Raw genomic sequence first — 5432 nt, forward strand, 5'->3', positions numbered from 1 at the left:
CGAACCGCAGTACCGGGCCAGCTGGCAGCGCCCGCAGACGTTGAACTCCCGGAGCTGCTTCTCAATCATCGCGCAGGGCGGGTAGTGGCACTCGTAGTAGCGGCAGGAGCTCTCCTCTTCCTCCACCACGTCCCCGTTGGCGTGGTAGTACAATCCTGGCGGGAGCCTCCCAGCTGTGTCTACTGGAGGAGCACTTCCAGGGGAGCGCTGGGCCCCACCAAGTGCCCACAACCAGGGCCGCTGCCGCTGGGGGCCCTGGCTTCTTCCACACCAGGACGCGTGGCGCTCAGAGCGGGGAACTGCTCCTCGATGGGGTCCGTGGCAAAAGCTGCTGGGTTGCGAGCCAGTACAAGCTCTGCTCCCTCTGTTTGCTGGAGGTCTCCTCCGCTTTGGGCCGCCAGCCCCACGGCACCAGCTGCAGGTTGTCCGGGCGATTGTCCACCGTCACCGCGTTGAGATGCACAACCTGGAACCTGGGAGCGATGCCGCCCCTGTGCAGCTCCCACAGCAACTCGTGCATCAGCCAGCCCGAGCCCCTTCCCTGATTCTTGTCGAAGGCGAAGGGGTACGCGAAGATCTTAGCTGAGAGAGAGAGAGAGAGAGAGAGAGAGAGAGAGAGAGAGAGAGAGACATCAATGATAAGAGAGAATCATTGATGCATTGGTGAGCTCCCTCCTGCACGCCTTTCACCAGGGATCAAGGCCTCAAGGCCTCAAGGCCGCAACACAGGCATGTGCCCTGACTGGGAATCAAACTATGCCTCCTGATTCATAGGTTGACACTCAACCACTGAGCCATGCCGGCCAGGCCTTACAAAAGCTCTTGATAGAGCACTGTTATCTACCCGAGGCAGGAAATCTTTGGTATTAAAACAAATAAGAAAGTTACCAGAGACGATTGAGCTATGTTAGGTAGACTTGGGATCTAGAAACTTTAGGTTTTTAATGGACAAGAGGGTAAATTCTGAGGTATTCTGGATATTTTTCTACCATCTACATCAAACAATAAGGCACTCAGCATGCTGAAACATACGCATCAAAGACTGCAAAGTCATCTTGTTTCCCATAAAATATCTTATCTTCATCTTTAAGGACATTGCATTGTTCCTTTTTTTAAAAAAAATTTGTTTTATTGTTTAAAGTATTACAAAGAGTATTACATATGACTCCCTCCCCCCTTGAGAACTCCCTAGTAAAGTTAGCATCCATAAGCTTTGTAAACGAAGCAACTTGGCTGGGACCTCTAGTTCATGGAAGATTAAGAAATATTAAAGATGTGAGAGGAGTTGAGAGGAAAATAAAAAATGAATGTCTTAGGTGAATGGCCTGAGCCTTTTCTATAATCAGAGAATCTGTTTCATATATTTTCTATTTCAGTGATAATAATAAGGGAAGGTAACATTTATTGTGGACCAGACACTGGGCAGTGAAATTTATATGAATTATTTTTGTTGAATTATTTTAACAAGTCAATGTTAGTAGGTAGTGCTATTCTCATTCTACATATGAAAATTTTAAGATATAGACATCCTTATTTCTCAGACTATTTTTTTCAGTAAAAATAAGTATGACTTCTTTAAGAAATAATTGATTCTGGTTTCCTACAGAAAAATATAAAAATAAATTATAAGCATTTTATGTGTCAGAAAGCAAGATAACTTTCAAAAATTAATGAGGTCATGTCCAAAGAATTTAAGAATCAACAGAATAGGGGTTCTATTGGTGAAATTTGCAATAATGGAGAGTTATGACTGTAGTTGAAATACATGGACTCTATGAGGCATTGTGAGTCCACAATTAAACACAGAAAATGTGGTATTATTAAGTTATTTATTGGATCATTGAGAAATGTGAAAATCATTTAATCCTATCCACAACATGAGGCATTTTTAAAATTTAGATCTTCATTGTGTAAAATTACAAATCTTTAAAATTACAACAATAACACATTAAACTCCACTCTCACTTTGCCTGCTGTGTTCCATAGTATATCCTATTGATTTCATAATTGCCATGAGATCTCTTTTGTGCTGGTGTCATGAGTGGGGTGTGCTTTCCTTTACCTGACCCTGAGGTCCTTCTTTCTATTTCAGTGTCATCAGCCTCTTCCTCCTCACTGACCACAGGTACTTCTTGGAGTGGCGGTGGTGGTGGTGGTGGGGGGGAGGGGGTGTTCTTATCTTTCCCACTGTAATTCTTCCTGCTCTTGACAAAGGCACTAAAAACAAATGGCAGCTTTCATGTGTGGAGGTCTGCAGCTTAGCTCAGAAAGCACTTTGAAGAATGCCAGATTGTGTATGCAACTTACCTTGGGGTGGTATGAAGGGGGCTCATAAGAAGTAGTTGTAGAGCTGAGCTGGTGCTGAGCGGCACAGACAGAAAATGTGCCCTTAAGTGTGGGGCCATGAGGACAGTTGAGATGTCACTCTGAATAGAAAAGACCCTTTAGGTCAGATTTCAAACAACCCAGTTGAATAACATGATGGGCAAGACTTATTACTCAAAGGTCTATGCTTTTACACTGCACAACACTCAATAGCTGAAGATTATTTTCCATTTATTAAAAAAGAATTTCAGGTGCTCTCTAGCTGTCAGGTTTCATGACAAAGTTGTAAAAGGGTAGTTTGGTATGTAGCTATTGCACTGATTAATGACAATGTATATGTGAGTTTTGAGAATTTTTTATGATGAGCCTAGAGATATTAGGCTAAGTGAAGTAAGTCCGATAAAGAAAGGCAAATACCACACAATTTCACCTTTATGTGGCATCTAAAGAACAAAATAAATGAGCAAACAAAATAAAACAGACTCATAGATACAGAGAACAAACTGATGTTTGTCAGATGGGAGGGTGTCAGGAGGGTAAGTGGAAAAGGTGAAGGAATTGAGAAGTACAAATTGGCAGTTACAACATAGTCATGAGGATGTAAAGTATAGTATAGGGAATCTATATATACAAAACTGGTCCATCCCCCTGGCCGTCAGGCTCCAATTGATCAGGGGATGGCTAAAAGGGGAACTGGGGTCCAATCAATCGGTGGCAGTGGCTGGCAGTGGCGACAGGGAAGCAACTAAAAAGCAGACCTCTTGGTCCCTCCTCCAGGCCCTCAGACTCCAATCAATTGGTAGTGGAGGCAGGGTGAGACTGGGGACTGGCTCCCTTAGTAGTCCTGCAGGCTCAATCTCTAGAGGACAGGACAGGCGCCAACCAACTAACGCCACCGGCACTATCCCGACAGCACTGCCAGCCTCCTGGAACTCAGCCTCGAGCACTGTGGCCACTTTCCCTCCCTAAATGCTCCACAAGGAAGAAAGGATACTGCCAGCAGTGCCAGGGGCAACCAAAGGTGACTGCTTTCCCCTACCTGCCCCGCTCCAGATGAAGTGTGAGCACTGCACATGGAAGGAATGTAGTAAAAAAACAAAAACCAATGACCAAGAGAATGCCGCAGTCAATGTCCGGAGTCCGGCTCAGGAGAAGGGAGAGAAGAGAGAATTCCATAAGTTGGACAATGCCAACATGTTTCTGAGTGACTGCCTGGTGTGTGACCGTTGTGTTACCACAAAGGAGGGAGTCCAAGTTTCTCATCAGAACACCACAGACCTCTTCTGTGTTCTGAACCTTAATAAGAAATGTGATACCTCACAACACAAGGTGCTGGCAGTGTCATGTGTCCTCAGTCTCTGCCTTATTTTGCTGCTAAATTCAGCCTGAGTGTCGCTGATGCATCCAGAAGGCTCTGTGGCTACTCAAAAGCCTTGGGGTACACTGTCTTTCACATGAAGATAGCTGCGGACTTCAGCATTCTAGAGATTCAGAAGGAATTTGTGCGTCGGTACTGCCAGCACTGTGAGGAAGAGCCCCGGCTATCCATGCTGACCTCCGCCTACTCTGGCTAAGTTTGATATGCAGAGAGTGTGCTGGGTCACCCCATCATCCCCCACCTCTGCATGGCCAAGTCTCCCCAGCAGATCATGGGCTCTCTGGTGTAGGATTACCTCACCAGATTGGAGAACCGGTCCCCAGGCACAGACAAGATTTTCCAAGTCATTGTGGCCCATGTTATGACAAGAACTTGGAGGCCCTTTGAGAAGATTTTCCCACAGCTTTGCATAGTTCCCAGGGTGCTGACTGCATGTTAACCTCAGGTGAAATTGTCCAGATAATGGAGCAAAGTGACCTTGCCTTGAATGACACCGCCATGGACACTCTGTTTGGAGACATGAAGGAGGAGGAGGTAAGGCTCCACGAGGGTGCCAGCTCCGGCGGGTACCAGGCACAAATCTTCAGGCACATGGCCAAAGCGCTGTTCAACAAGGACATGGGGGTGCTCACCTACTGCACCCTGATGAACAAAGACTTCCAGGCGGTCACCCTTGAAAGGGATGGAGAAATTCTACTATGCTTTGAGGCTGCTTATGGCTTTTGGAAGATATAGAAGTGATACTGAAGCTGTAGAGCAGCAAACTCCCCTGACACTTCGTGGAGGTCCTAGCCTGCACTGGGGATGCCTAAGCAACAGGGGTCAGGACCAGGCGGAGGACAGGCGTGCAGACAGGGCACTGCTGCGGCAGATGGAAGGCATCTACACTGCCATCCCGGTGTGGCCCCCGGAGACCAGCTCCCATGTGCCAGGAGTGGCTGGCGGGGTGGACTGCCCCCGGGCCCAGACGGACCTGCACACTGCCTAGCAGGGCCCAGGGGAGCCTGCCAGGACATCAAGTGGTAAAGGTCCAGCAGACGCCCAGCCTGAAGGCTGCCTAAGGATGGGTTTCAGACGCGTGAAGGAAAGGCTTAGCATCTGTGTCATTGCTTTTGCTTTTAGAATTCCCTGTTCTCCATCTGTCGGCTTCCTCCCTCTAAGTGGCGCTGTCGTCATCATATGGGTGCAACTGGAATATTGTATCTCGAGAGGATTGCCCCAATGTATGTATCCTCTTATCCAACGATGAAAAAAATCCCAAAGAACAAGAATGGAGACAGACTACTGTCCTTTAGGCTTAAAAAACACCCCAGAAGTGTCCTTCTAAGAGCTGAGACTTGGTTCTGTCCACATGCGTTAGCGAGATTGGATGAGGAAATGGCCCAATTTGGCCCTGACTTTACCCACTTATGTTACTCTTGAAGGTGTCTTTGCCACAATGTGAATAAACTGTCACCTTTTGGAATAGGGGCTCATACAAAATTCTGCATTTCCAACTTTTCTTGAAACATATCTCTGTTCTGCAGCTGTGGCCACCATCCTGAGACCAGGTCCTGTGCTGGGAATCAGGGGGCACTGGAGTGGAGCCCCCCTGTGGGAAGCCACCTATTGTCTTCTCTAGAATAGAAGTGTGCACAAGGAGGGAATAAAACCCCTTCACTAAGTGCCAGGTGGGTAATTAATCTCTTTAACTACGAACAATCATGCTTAAGCTACATAATCTTTACTC

General features: G+C 46.9%; 1 pseudogene; it reads left to right on the plus strand.

Annotated features, from left to right (window-relative positions):
* Positions 1-2944: 2944 nt before the first annotated feature.
* On the plus strand, positions 2945-5100 carry LOC102752702 (annotated as a pseudogene).
* The last annotated feature ends 332 nt before the right edge of the window (positions 5101-5432 follow it).

The sequence above is a fragment of the Myotis davidii genome, unplaced genomic scaffold (assembly GCF_000327345.1).
Source record: "Myotis davidii unplaced genomic scaffold, ASM32734v1 scaffold1286, whole genome shotgun sequence".
Classification (NCBI taxonomy): Eukaryota; Metazoa; Chordata; class Mammalia; order Chiroptera; family Vespertilionidae; genus Myotis; species Myotis davidii.